At 46.9% G+C, this 15,398-nt stretch overlaps 1 long non-coding RNA gene across 1 annotated transcript in view; it reads right to left on the bottom strand.

The window, feature by feature from the left end:
- The window catches only part of LOC139753204 (uncharacterized), a 61,439-nt gene that overhangs the window by 20,916 nt on the left and 25,125 nt on the right, over positions 1-15,398 (bottom strand). Inside the window, exon 3 of the long non-coding RNA XR_011713660.1 lies at positions 5,616-5,741. This is a non-coding gene — a long non-coding RNA (uncharacterized lncRNA). The remainder of the gene's footprint in view (positions 1-5,615; positions 5,742-15,398) is intronic.

Here is a 15,398-nt window from a genome sequence, read left to right as displayed (position 1 = left end):
GGTTCTGAATAGTGAACACTGGAGAAGGCCTTACGGTGGCTGGGATCATGGTATTGGATGTTGGGAAACGGCTGGTTAACGTCACCACAAGATCCTATGTAAACTCTACGGGGCTACGAATCCCGACTTCACTCGGGCTTCCTGTGTGATGTTAATGAAATGGAAAGAGAGAGAGAGAGAGAGAGAGAGAGAGAGAGAGAGAGAGAGAGAGAGAGAGAGAGAGAGAGAGAGAGAGAGAGAGCATTTAAGATATTTACTCTACATGACATTTTGGCGGCTACGCTGATGATTTTATGGTTGACTGTAAAGTGCCTTTTCTTTTACGACGACAGAGAACGTGAATTATAGAACTGTGTGTAACTTTGGTGGTATTCTGTTTGGTATTACTTTTGATAAAAAAAGATGAGTGTACGTAAATTATATACGACAAAACTAGAGAAAAATAGAGGGAACAGGAGACTCCGCAAGAATTTCTTTTCAACTATTCATATACATATTTGTTAATTTCTTTTTGCAGGAGAGTATACTGCAATGTGCGGGATAATCACACACACACACACACACACACAGAGTCAGAAATGGGTTATACGAACGTTTGTCTTTAAAAACCCTGCTACTCGATTCACGTGAATATTTTGAATATTTTCATACATCTACAGTATCACCTAGAGTACCATAACTATATATAAACATTACATGTTAATTCATCATCGTTTTCCTTTCTTGCTTTTCTTCAGTTTCAGTTGAAGTAGCTGTGTTATATACCTCTCTGTCTGCCTGCCTCTCTCCCAGCTTACTTGTCCTTGCTTCCCCAGTCCCCTTCTACCTACCTCCCCAACCTCACGTCCAGCACCATCATCGGAGCGTATCAGAGGAAGTGAGGGGCGGAGAGCGCGCCTCAACCCAGTACACACGCCTCCGGTCTTAAGGACAGAGTCCTGTGGAACTGGGTCAGATGTCCGACTGCAGGGAATCAGTATGTGCATACACCAGTACCTGGACAGAGTACTCCTGGCACAGGTTTGGACATACTCTTGATTGTAATGTGTCGAACGCCTTACCTTGCCTTCGAGTACGACGGTATGATGGTGGTATGACCTTAGACCTGGGTCCTAAAGGCCCTCTCCAAAGGTGAATTGGAAAATTAACAGATATCGTTTAACCATCGCAGACTCGAGCATACACGTGGCAACAGCGGAAGGTATCGAAGCTTTCTTCTAATGAACCTCTCAAGTCTTTAAGTAATACCATGATAAGTTACCCTAAAGTATTCAGGAGCAGTCCATCAATGCTGGGCTGATTCACCTACGGTAACCTGTCACCTACACACGCACAGTAACCCGCCACACCCCTCACCCTACCCTCACAATAACCCCACCACATACCTTACCCTCCACCCATACTAACCCATCACACATACCCTATATCCACCATAACACACCATAGACACCCTCCACCCAGAGTATTCCACCACACCCACCTTTCTCCCACACTAATCCAACACACACACACACACACACACACACACACACACACACACACACACACACCCTCCCATTCACCCAACAGCCCAGGCTGGCCCAGCCTAACAGAGGGCTGGTGCGTGAGTGGTGGCAAGAAGGCCACCTTGACCCACCCCGCCCCTTACCAGTCTCTGCTTTCACGACACCCTCCATACCTGTCGGAAGCCTACACATCTGGCCACACACCCCACCATTAGGTGCTTAAAAGCCTCACACACCTTCCCACACTCCCAGCCACTGAAGATATCTACCGGCCTGTCACGTATATCAGACCATGTAGGAATACCCTACCAGTTAATACGGCGACTACAAGCAGATACCAACTCAGTATCAACCGTTGATTGTAACACATTTTTACAGATTAAGTTCAGCTTCGTTCTGGTGGAAGGAAGAAAACCAATACGAAACACAAAAGAGGATCAGATATCAATACATTACGGAAGATGAGAGTGGAAGTACGAGGAAAGAAACATATCCGTTGACGTAAAGGTTATCACCAGTTTCACGTCAGGAAGGCTGAGCCTCTTCCGTCCCTCGGGAGGAAGTGAACCTACTGAACATGGCGGTACGCTCACTCAGCACGTCGCGACGGTACGATCCTTCAGCACGACGATATAACCCTTTGACCTGACCCCCATAAGAGTCAAGTCAAAGGCTCAGCTATCATGCCCGAGGGTCGTGCTGGAGGGGATAATGGTCACCGTCATACCAATGCATTATCTCGGTATCATCTTTCCGACCCGGAGATCGTGGATGACACTCGGGTTCCTCTGTCCGGGTCGTATGGGATGACGTTAGGCCTCTCTCTTCGCCAGGAAACTTTCAAGTCGATACTGATACGAATTTTTGACATATAAGACAATGAACTCGTACAACATTACCAGTAACCACACCCCTATTATACTTCTTCAATATCAAACTTTATTCCCTAAGAAATATTGCTTGCACTTCTTTTGTCTTAATTATATCAGGTCTAAATCAAACCCAGATTGCTGACGGACCCTAAATCAGGTCCAGGGCGCCATATGAAGTATAAATATATGGCCTTAGAATTACTCTAAACACCTGAAGGAGGTGTCGAAGATTTTTCGATCGATGTTATAACATGACAATGGCAGAGGTAATGTACCTGGCAGTCTGTAATCCTCAAGTCCAAATGACCAACAAATTAACCAACTCATCATGAAACACCCATTCATCCAAATCACAGATTCACTTCAAAACAGTGTGTATGTAAAATATTGTGTAGAGTATACATGTATGCCTTCACAAAGTACAGTTATGAGTGACCCAAGTTCAGAGGTTATTCGAAGCATGATTTTGAAATACGAAATTTAATGGCTACCTAAACGATGAATTCAGGAAAGATATGGTTAAGCCTACAAATCATACTGGATCATATCCAGGATGTAGCACCTACTCTCGTCTTCACACTGCAGCCACCAGCAACCTATCTGATCGGAAGAGTAACATCGCATGTTGGTGGCTCCCAGCTCAAGCTGAGCGGGTAAAGATAAGCCTCAACCCGATGCAAGGCAGCCCTCCATTCCGAGAATTACGATCATTTTAATGTTACTTTTTACGAAGATAGTGTTGTACTTGAAGAGGTTTGCCGGCCGAAGTGTTAAAAATTATCACGAACTGCTGGGCGAGGCCTGACTAGCTGTGCTCTGGTGCTTGCTTAAGGACGGTAGATAAACTCCATTGTGGAGTGTCGATGTTCTCGGTGTCTTAAGTGTACACGCGGGGTTAGTGTGTGCGGGACCGGTCATGCGGCCGGCCGGGCTGGGTAGCGGTTACGTCTGGAGGGGGAAGTGAGGTGGGGAGGGGGGAGCCACAAGGTAAGCTAGTCGCCCCCGCACCGTCTGACCCAAGTCTAACCCCCCGCCCCATGGCTCTCCTCTCCCTCCATGCTCTCCCAGTAGGCCCCCCTCCCTCCCTCTCCCCCCACTGCTTCCCGCGGGCACCAACGTTATCCCGGAACTGTCTAGCACGAAGCCTAGTCCAACTGCTATTACAGAGCGCGGTACCCCGCACGGGACTACACCTATGGAGTTACTGTGTATACAACACACATAATACAGGGACTCAAACACACACACACACACACACACACACAGTATTTTCCTTTTTTTCTCTCTCGTATTTCTTCATACAAATGACGTGCTATTTACACTAATAAGGACCTCGCGTCAAATTGATAAAGTCTGTGCAAACGAATGCAGTTTCATCTTAATTATAAGAGACAGTAAAATGTAAGCAGGACTTTATCACCTTAAAGAAACCAGAATAACAAAATGCAAATCAGAATCTGCTGTGGGAGGTCACTGCTGAGACAGCATGGAGCGATCTAATGTTCAAAATTTAACTTGGAAACAATCCCTGGTCGCAGTGAGGTAGAAAATTTCAGAGCTCGGTTTGTGACAAGCATTTTGACATATGCGAGGGTGTTATTCCTGGGATGTCGATTTCTATAATCAAAGTAACGTCTAAAAGAACATCAATAACCAAGAAAACCTAAGTATGACACTAGCTGAAACTAAGACCAATTATGGATTTTCCGTAGGTGATTTTTCCCCCCACCAAATTAAAGCAAAACTTTGTACACCTCAAAATATGAGAATAACCTCGTAAAAAAATTTATTCGTATCTACTGATTTCATATAATGGCTACTGATCTTCAAGGGGCACAAGATCCTTTTCTCTAACGATGGGACGGAACTTTTAGAAACATTTTGATTTCTAAAATCTGAGATTTGTAGGCATTTTTCCTCTGGACCTTAATGAATGTTAAGCAGTACTACAATTAAACACTTCTGAGTTGTATTTGTTTTTTTTTTTAATATTGTGCATTCCCTCTCTTAGCAAATTATTTCCATTTCTTCTGTGCGTCATATTAATCACATAAAATATTTTTAAAAGAAGAAAAATTCGAGACTACCCACAAGTAATCACGCTAATGCACGTCCGATATTGGGTTTTTGCTGTGTGCGTGTCTTGCCTGGATGCGGTCAAGGGAGCTCTATACACCCCCCGGCACGGTTATCCTTGGGTCTCACCATTATGTCTTGGTCTGTCTTCCACGTGGCTGTTGTTTCTAACCGCTTTTAAGTCTGCCTCACCAGTGACACAGGTTCTCTCTGTACCCGTCACTTTTGTTCAAGTATGAAGAATAATAGTTTGGTTTCCCATATAAGTAGTACCCGTTTTCTTTTTATTCATGGGGGGGGGGGTTCATTATTCTAACTTCAAAGCGTCTCAACTGAGTGAAGTATAAACTTAAAAACGGCTGGAAAATAAGAAATATCTTCGAGGAACTTTTGTCAGTAGATCACGAATGCGTAGATAATCAGCGTCCTTGGTCGTTTCCGGTATATCAAATAATTGACTGACTCGGTGTGGGTGGGGAAGCAGCTCTTATGTTTGCTTTACACCGGCAAATGTTTAATTGCGAATGAAAATGTCTGTTGTTGGAATAGCCTTGTCGCGGGAGTGAGGTGTTTTAGCTGCTGCATTGCGTCCGTTTTCTTCTATGTTAAGATGTGATTACAGACTGTGAAAGCATCTCTACTAATCACTCCAAAGTCTTTTAAATTCTTGTTCGCTGACTAAGGCAGGCTTCACGAGTTACACAATACACGCCTTTGTCTCCCCTGAAGATGATATTCTTTCCTAAAGAGGAGTATGATAGAAGTGGTTGAGTTTCTCATTGTTAAGTCAGACTGGTACGCTAATGACGAATTGATATCACTGGCTGAAGAGTTCAAAAGCAACGCCAAGTAATATTTGAAAATAGACCGGATGAATACCATCGTTCAATCCCACGAGTGACTTTGCGCCTCCAAGGTTAAAAAAGAAAGGAAAAAAAAAAGAATTTCTCCTAAAGATGTGCATTTGCTTGTCTAACTCCGTACAATGAGTTCTGTGTCCCTAATCTCTTCTACTGTTACAAGCAGCCTAGAAAGGACCCAGTGTTCTGTTGCTGTTTACATACCTTCATATTTTCTACTTTAAATCTATTTCATCTCAATAAAACAGCTCTGAAAGTTAAATGGTTTTCCTGGACAGTAAGAGTCATTAATTCAAACTTACCTAATCAAATGTGATTTTTGTCTTTGTCCAACAAATACTGACGACAACACAGCATCTAATTTGTTGCAGCGTGTAGTCACTTGTTCTCTCTCGAGAGGAATGTTGTGCTGACGTCACCCTGTAAGGCTGGAGAAATTGTGTATGTTAGAATATACACCAAGATCATTTATGGTTCCCGTTACATCACTCAGGGACCATGAATATATTTACTACCATGAATACATTAAATCATCCTGACAATGTACGGTGTAGAGACGCAGCTTTAGTAACTATTGATATATAAATAACGAGAGACCTGACCATCTGTCTTATGTACTGTACTTCTTCCAAGCATGACAGAATATGCGAGGAATAGTTCAGGGCAAAATATGGATGCTTAATCACGCCCACACACACACATATATATATATATATATATATATATATATATATATATATATATATATATATATATATATATATATATATATATATATATATATACGCCCCAAAAGACGAATAACTCAAATCCGGGGTTCGAGGTTCGACTCACTGCCGGTTGGCTAACAGCCTGTAGACGGTTTCAAAACTCATCTGGACAAGTCTTGCATACCGTAACCGACCAGTGGGGGTGTACCATTACTGCTTAAGTTTGCGGGCTGCGGCCACTAACAGGATACTCACACAACGGGCGAACGAGGCAATATTTGCAAGCGGGTGATACGTCTCTCGTTCTAGGAAAATATTTGAGTTATACAGCTCCGTTCCATGACTTACAGAGAATACTTCCCTGGCTAACATTTAACAGCCCAGAAAGCCTGGTTGGCGCCCCCTTAAAAAGGCGAGGCTCTTGCAAGAATCATCATGTCCATCTGTCCGTGTCATTTACACTGGTCAGCACCATATCTCGCGAGAACCACTGAGAACATCGGCTTGATAGTGTACACAAATGTTATTCATCAAATGATGGGTCGTGACTCACCCCTTGGGTCGTACCGTCAAGGTCAAGCTCACAGAAGGAGGGAGGAGGGAGAGGGGGAGACATGGTAATTGTCGTGTTCGCTCCTTAACTTCTGAGCTGGGGGAAGGATTCGGATGAGTGTGTTTATACAAGGATTGCCAACCACCAGATGATGTGTCATGACCCACCCCAGCCCAGTATCTTCCAGATCAAGGTCACCAGTTGGGGGGTGGGGGGAGGTCATTGTGTTTTCTTCCTGTATGCTAAGTTACCAACCTGTCATTGGACACACGTTACTCTCCACCAAATGCTGAATCTTAACCCCAACCCCTTGCGATCGTCCCGTGAAGGTCAAGTGTCACAGCCGGGGTCACACGGTGTTTTTTTCCCCAGTCATTTCGATATCCTTCGAACTAGTGGAAATATTGAGGCGACCCGTACCACCAGCTTCGCCCATTACCATAAGTCATGAACCATCCCCAAGGCTGTAACGTTAGAGTTTTGGCAGACAAAATAAAAATCCTTATCAAAAAAAAAAAAAAGACATTACGAGCTAAAGTCAGCGCTTCCTGCTGCCGCCTTGTGAACACGTCAGGCTACACTACCCTCCTCCCTCCACAAGAAAGGTTGCAACACCTTCCAACAATATCCAAGTCTGACACACAGGGTGACTTGGAACCCCCTCCGTCCATAATTTCGTTCGTAAGTTATGCATCGTTAATGACAGCCGACAGCATTACTTTGTGTAGAGTTTGAGAGGCATTGGTGGAAGTTTAACGTAGCGTAAAATACGGATGTATTCAAAAATATGTTAAAAATGTGGAAATCAGTGTATATCAGATACAGCTAAGCGGACGTGGTGTGGCTGTGTCCTGGGTGTATTTATTTACGATATACCAGCGAGGGACTGGTATGGCTGAGACTGCATAGCGTCTCGTGCTACATGAGGTACTTGGGAAGGAGTCGGTCGGATCCCAGTGCTTCGGTCCAAGGACGGCGGCGGGGGCGGTAAGCTTGGGTCTCAGGGTGCGGGCATGTGTGTGTGTGTGTGTGTGTGTGTGTGGCGCGGACGGACGGACGGGCAGCAGCGGAAGGTCCCACCCACACCACCACAGGTTACTAAGCCTCCAGGAATGCCACGCCTCCCCGGGACCACAGCCAAGGAATGTTGACTAAGGCCATACGTGAAAGATATATATATTTCTTATTAAACTACGTTGTAGTTCACCTTGATCTACCCCCCTACTGTCACGCTGGGGTGGGTTGGGCACCGGAAGATATGGGAAGTTGTCATTCACACGAACCTACTTTTACTATTGTGATGCATTATCCTCTGTAATCCTTTCATAAGGGGTGGTGGGGGAGTGGCTAGGCAACAGAACAATGTATGGTAAAGTTATAAGTTTGAAGGATAACATGAGGGTGATTATTTATGTGTTTTCTTTTAAAATAATTAAAGGCATTCAGGGGATAAGCTTTTCAAAATGAACACGAGCGAAGTCAAATATTTAGAGAGAAAAAAAACAAAAACGAACGAAACGGGAAACGATATTAACCGTATTTCATGGATCCCGAAGTGGTCGGGTGTCGTAAAGCAACGAAACCGCAATACATTTTTTGTTACCGTATTATATTTCTTTCGTTGACGCGAATGGACAACAGTTGTCAGAGATAACTGGAAATACGTTCATGAGAGAGAGAGAGAGAGAGAGAGAGAGAGAGAGAGAGAGAGAGAGAGAGAGAGAGAGAGAGAGAGAGAGAGAGAGAGAGAACGCTAGCCAAGTTTATCAAGGAAAGTCAGTCCAGTGCGGCTACACTGCTGATGATGAGCAGCGAAGGACAGCACATGTATTTTAATAGGCTGAAGTAACCGTAAGGAACAAGGAAGGAAATAAAGAGAATGATAGGCTTCAGGTATTGTGAGGTGGAGTTATCTTGGTGGATGAGGAGGAATGGGGACAGCATTCGGGAGTCAGAATAGGCAAGGAGGTCAAGTTCAGGGGAATGACATCTTTCGAAAGTTTTACCCCAAAGTTAGTAGGTCTAGGGCCTAGCCACGGCTGGGTCTGGAACCTTACCTTACCGTACGTATGCCTTACGATGGTTTGGAAAGCACCTCTAAGCCCCACAGTTTGGTCCGGAAATGAGAACTGGGGTAGTTATGCTAAAGATGGTTGGACGAAGTAAGTTAGGCTAGGGTGGTGAGGGTGGAGGAGGGAGTGGAGTGTGTGAAGGTCGAGCGAACGGTCGTGGCCTCCATCAACCTTCCCCACACCCTCCCACACCACAATCTCCCTCCCACAGTATACTCCCTCCCTCCTCAAAGTCATGGGTGTGATATCAGCCACAGATCTTACACTTTTAATATTATATCTTTTTTCATCTGCCTTGACATTCAACTTTTGTTGACCATAAGGTTACATAGCAATGGTGAGCTGTGATGGAACATGTGGCAGTGGCCAGGTGTAGAGACGCGGGTAGGGGGGAGGGGTAGCAGTAGCCATGTGTGGAGACTTACAGGCAGGGAACTGGCAGTAGCCAGATGTGGAGACTTAAAACGGGGAGATGGCAGTTTCTAGGTGTAGGGACTTACACGTAAGGGGTTGGGGGTTGGGGGGGGGGCAGTATTCAGGTGTGAAAACTTACAGGAAATCGGTGGGTGTCACTAGCCATATGTGGAGACTTCAAGACCGGAGGGATGGGAGTAGCTTGGTGTACGGAGACTTAACGGGGAGGGAGTGTTTCGGAAGTGTGTAGCAAGGGTGCGTGGTTGCGTCTGTGAAGGGTGTAGCATGGGTGTGTGTGTGTGTGTGTGGGGTGTGGCAGGCCTTGGGCGTGGCCAGCTACTCTGGCAGAGTCAGGGGCGAGGCCTGAGTGACCTTCTCTGGCACCGTATGACCCCCCGGCCTCCTGCCGGGCCAGAAGTGGGTCAGCGGTCAGCTCTCAGGTCATACACCTTATCTGCATATGTGAATGTGTGTGTCCGTATGCATGATTCACTCTAACCTACTGGCTTCACTTAAAGCACAACATCCCAGAAGAGCTGCTGCTTAAAGCTTTGGGCATTTGGGTTGAAAGAACGTGAGTGTGAGGAGGACTGCTCGCTGAGATTATAATGAGCCACAACCAGGGTCAACTTTCGCCTGCTGTGACGTTCCCTAACTCTGCTGCTTCCCGTTAATCACCATTCGCTAACGAAACCATTTATTACAAAGCCGTTGTCCCCTGGTGACCCCCTCCCCACATCAGATCCTCTTCTTCCTCTTTCTTTATGATCCTACTTCCAGAGTTTAGACTTACATAGTTTCTCCAGCTGTCCTTACTACCATCATCACATAGTTTCTCCAGCTCTCCTTACTACCATCATCACATAGTTTCTCCAGCTCTCCTTACTACCATCATCACATAGTTTCTCCAGCTCTCCTTACTACCATCATCACATAGTTTCTCCAGCTCTCCTTACTACCATCATCACATAGTTTCTCCAACTGTCCTTACTACCATCATCTTAATAATCAGATCACCGTTTTCATAGTTCTTCAAACCCACACCATTCCCTCCCACGTCACAATCGTGGTCGCTAATCTATACCAAGTCACCCGTATCTTATGCAGATCATTCTGGCCCACATCCGTCTTTAGTCTCGAGTCTGGACTACCCTCCATCCCAAAACACCTCTAGTGAGTTTAAGCTTGTGTCTTGGAGATGGTTGCTAAGAGGAAAGCACGGTATGTGTGGGTGTGTGCTTCAAGGGAGGGGTCAGAAATAAGGGTGATGTATACGTGGGTTAGATATATAGTGGTAGCGGGGAGGAGGGAGAAGAGTTGATGAAGGCCTAGTGGAATGGAACGAATGGAATCCAGCGTGATGGATGCTGCGACGTGGGAAGCATCGTACTTATGATGACTTCACATCATATGAAAGCTGCATCGATGCATTCCATTGTAAATTGACTTGCGTTCCGTTAGGTTGATGTCTTGGTCAACGACTAGTTGCAAAAACTGCTTCCTTACCGGACTAGATATTGTCGTGTGGTGGTCTGAGAGAGTGAGCCAACGGTTGAGTTATGAAGTTCCGAACATGTTGGGGGATCTGTGTCACTCGTAGAGGTTTTATGAGAGTAATAACCCCTACAGGATGATGACTAGACTCCTTGAGTACGACGACTTTATGATTAACATGACTTAACACCTTGAGTGCAACGTCATAGCATCTTGAGTACTAAGAATTAACCCACTGGGTACGACGACTCAGCTCCCTCGGGAATGACGACTTAATTCTTTGAGCACGATGACCAGTCATCGAACGTGAAATACACTGGTTTGTATGACAAAGTCATCGGCTGGAAGACAGTAAGAGAATCCTTAAACTGTGTCCGTCTAGGTGGAGAAGCGGTTATCAAACTTAAAGGTTAAGCCAAGGAGATTAAAATGGAGCCTTATCATCAATGTGGTCTGTTGTTACCCAGGAGAATTTCCCACATTTAGGATGCTTAGTACGGCGTAGTAAAAGGATGATGGTGCTAGACGGCAGCAGGGCTAGTGTAGCGTTCACACGATTACGGCAGCAATTACTGTTATTATCTATAAGAAGAACGCTTGGCATGGAAACAGTCTGCTCAGTGTAGCGCAAATCTCCTACATCTCCGCCCAGGAACTGGTCACGCGGCCAAGTCTCCTTACGTGTGTGTGTGTGTGTGTGTGTGTGTGTGTGTAAGTGTCAGGCAAGACCAGTAACATTATCATCAATTTCTAGGTCATGCAGAGACCAACAGGATATATCATTTGTTGTAATTCCCTCTGGGTCGCTGTGGTAACAGCTTGACAGTCGAAGGTTTCTCGCTGCACCATCCACCGCAGATCTAGCGTTCCACTTGCCACGGGATATCTGCTACAACTTTTCTGACGTTACTACCCTGAAAGGACCAGGTCCAAAAATCCAGGTCCTCATATCCAAGGGTCGTTGTCCATCGTGTTCAAGACATGACCCATAATTACCATGGGTGTCTCATACAGTCAGGGTAGCTTCTGAAAATCGTGAGTGCCTTATGCAATGGTTGGGGAGAGCCTCTTAGATTCGTAGGTTTCCCCCATACAACTCATGGGTTCCCCCCGTGCAATGGGGAGAGCCTCCGAAACTGATGGGTTTCCCCATAAAGTAAGAAGAGCCATTGTAACTCCATGGCATGTCTTAAGGAAACTTCCCTCAACGGTTCACATCCATATGAAACACAAAGGAAGTGTGGTTGATGACCATTTTCTTTCTAAGAACCCGATACAAAGAGAACGGCAAAGACGTTCTCAACTTTCCGTCAGAAACTATAGACTTTACTCACTGCTGGTCCGCTTGTTATAATTCCAGGGTATTCCCGTTATACTTGCCAACGTACTCTGTTTATACCTGCCCTGGTGGTGTCACCTGGTGGCAACACATGTGGTAACAGCCCCCTAAGCTCCCCCACAAGACTGACCTGAGGCGGGCTGGGTGCAGGTGGCAGGCGGAGACTTGAACGCCCCAGTAAGACATTATCATCAGCCCAGATCCAACCCCTCCAGGCTGGCTGGCGTGATGGATGACATTCACACCACTACAACCCCCAACTTCCCACTCTATTGTACTGCCACGAGCCCCTTTTACCTTTCCTAACTTCCCTTGTATATCATCTGTTGTGTATCACTAATAACCAGGGCACTTCTCGAACAACTATGTCTATGTGGTTTAGAGAGAGTATGTTGGTTACCGCCGGCGTGAAGGACGCAAAGGTCTGTTAACCTCATTAGCATATTTCCCACGACCCACCTTCCTTGTTCCTAGGGAGTGCAGGGGAGGGGGGTGAAGGGAAACGGACGGGAGGTCACCATCTGGTCTATAATTAGCTCGGGAGGACGTCGTCTCTCATTCTGTTTTACGGTGGAATGTCACAACTGATCACAATGCGAAACGTGGTGAAAATTTCTTTTAAGTTTTGACCTTCAGCGTGGTAAATCTCCACCTGGTATGACAGGCTTGGGGCTGGATAATACCATCACTAAGACCAAGAGACGATATAACACTCGGGAAAACAGTGTGAACATCCTGGTGGGTCCGATACTGTATAATCAACAGATTGCAATTACTGTGCCGACTGGAGTATCCAATGGGAGAGCTCCAAGATCTCACCAGACAAATATCTATAACACGTAGCCAAACAGCCAGCCATGTCGTGGTGCATACAAGAGAGCGTCCAGGCTGCAGTGTATGTTGCTGTTTGAGCCCCTTTGTGTTCACCAGCAGCACATCAGTCCACCTGACCACTTCACCAGCAGCACATCACTCCACCTGACCACTACATCAGCAGCACATCACTCCATCTGACCACTTCACCAGCAGCACATCACTCCACTTGATCACTACACCAGCAGCACATCACTCCACCTGACCACTACATCAGCAGCACATCACTCCACCTGACCACTACATCAGCAGCACAACACTCCACCTGACCACTACATCAGCAGCACATCACTCCATCTGACCACTTCACCAGCAGCACATCACTCCATCTGACCACTTCACCAGCAGCACATCACTCCACCTGACCACTACATCAGCAGCACAACACTCCACCTGACCACTACATCAGCAGCACATCACTTCCACCTGACCACTACATCAGCAGCACATCACTCCATCTGACCACTTCACCAGCAGCACATCAGTCCACCTGACCACTACATCAGCAGCACATCACTCCATCTGACCATTACTACACCAGAAGCACATCACTCCACTTGATCACTACACCAGCAGCACATCACTCCACTTGATCACTACACCAGCAGCACATCACTCCACCTGACCACTACATCAGCAGCACATCACTCCATCTGACCACTTCACCAGCAGAACATCACTCCACTGACCACTACATCAGCAGCACAACACTCCACCTGACCACTACATCAGCAGCACATCACTCCATCTGACCACTTCACCAGCAGCACATCACTCCACCTGACCACTACATCAGCAGCACATCACTCCATGTGACCACTTCACCAGCAGCACATCACTCCATCTGACCACTTCACCAGCAGCACATCAGTCCACCTGACCACTTCACCAGCAGCACATCAGTCCACCTGACCACTTCACCAGCAGCACATCACTCCATCTGACCACTTCACCAGCAGCACATCACTCCATCTGACCACTTCACCAGCAGCACATCAGTCCACCTGACCACTACATCAGCAGCACATCACTCCATGTGACCACTTCACCAGCAGCACATCACTCCACCTGACCACTACATCAGCAGCACAACACTCCACCTGACCACTACATCAGCAGCACTCACTCTACCTGAACACTACACCAGCAGCACATCACTCCATCTGACCACTTCACCAGCAGCACATCACTCCATCTGACCACTTCACCAGCAGCACATCACTCCACCTGACCACTACATCAGCAGCACATCACTCCATCTGACCACTTCACCAGCAGCACATCACTCCATCTGACCACTTCACCAGCAGCACATCAGTCCACCTGACCACTTCACCAGCAGCACATCACTCCACTTGATCACTACACCAGCAGCACATCAGTCCACCTGACCACTTCACCAGCAGCACATCACTCCACTTGATCACTACACCAGCAGCACATCACTCCATCTGACCACTTCACCAGCAGCACATCAGTCCACCTGACCACTACATCAGCAGCACATCACTCCATCTGACCACTTCACCAGCAGCACATCAGTCCACCTGACCACTTCACCAGCAGCACATCACTCCATCTGACCACTTCACCAGCAGCACATCACTCCATCTGACCACTTCACCAGCAGCACATCAGTCCACCTGACCACTACATCAGCAGCACATCACTCCACTTGATCACTACACCAGCAGCACATCACTCCACTGACCACTACATCAGCAGCACATCACTCCATCTGACCACTTCACCAGCAGCACATCAGTCCACCTGACCACTACATCAGCAGCACATCACTCCACCTGACCACTACATCAGCAGCACATCACTCCACTGACCACTACATCAGCAGCACAACACTCCACCTGACCACTACATCAGCAGCACATCACTCCATCTGACCACTTCACCAGCAGCACATCAGTCCACCTGACCACTTCACCAGCAGCACATCAGTCCACCTGACCACTTCACCAGCAGCACATCAGTCCACCTGACCACTACATCAGCAGCACAACACTCCACCTGACCACTACATCAGCAGCACATCACTCCATCTGACCACTTCACCAGCAGCACATCAGTCCACCTGACCACTTCACCAGCAGCACATCAGTCCACCTGACCACTTCACCAGCAGCACATCACTCCATCTGACCACTTCACCAGCAGCACATCACTCCATCTGACCACTTCACCAGCAGCACATCAGTCCACCTGACCACTTCACCAGCAGCACATCAGTCCACCTGACCACTTCACCAGCAGCACATCAGTCCACCTGACCACTTCACCAGCAGCACATCACTCCACTGACCACTACATCAGCAGCACATCACTCCACTTGATCACTACACCAGCAGCACATCAGTCCACCTGACCACTTCACCAGCAGCACATCAGTCCACCTGACCACTTCACCAGCAGCACATCAGTCCACCTGACCACTTCACCAGCAGCACATCAGTCCACCTGACCACTTCACCAGCAGCACATCAGTCCACCTGACCACTTCACCAGCAGCACATCAGTCCACCTGACCACTTCACCAGCAGCACATCAGTCCACCTGACCACTTCACCAGCAGCACATCACTCCATCTGACCACTTCACCAGCAGCACATCAGTCC

Source organism: Panulirus ornatus, chromosome 14, assembly GCF_036320965.1.
Source record: "Panulirus ornatus isolate Po-2019 chromosome 14, ASM3632096v1, whole genome shotgun sequence".
NCBI lineage: Eukaryota > Metazoa > Arthropoda > Malacostraca > Decapoda > Palinuridae > Panulirus > Panulirus ornatus.
Note: the sequence above shows the minus strand (reverse complement) of the source record. Positions and strands in the feature narration are given on the sequence as shown.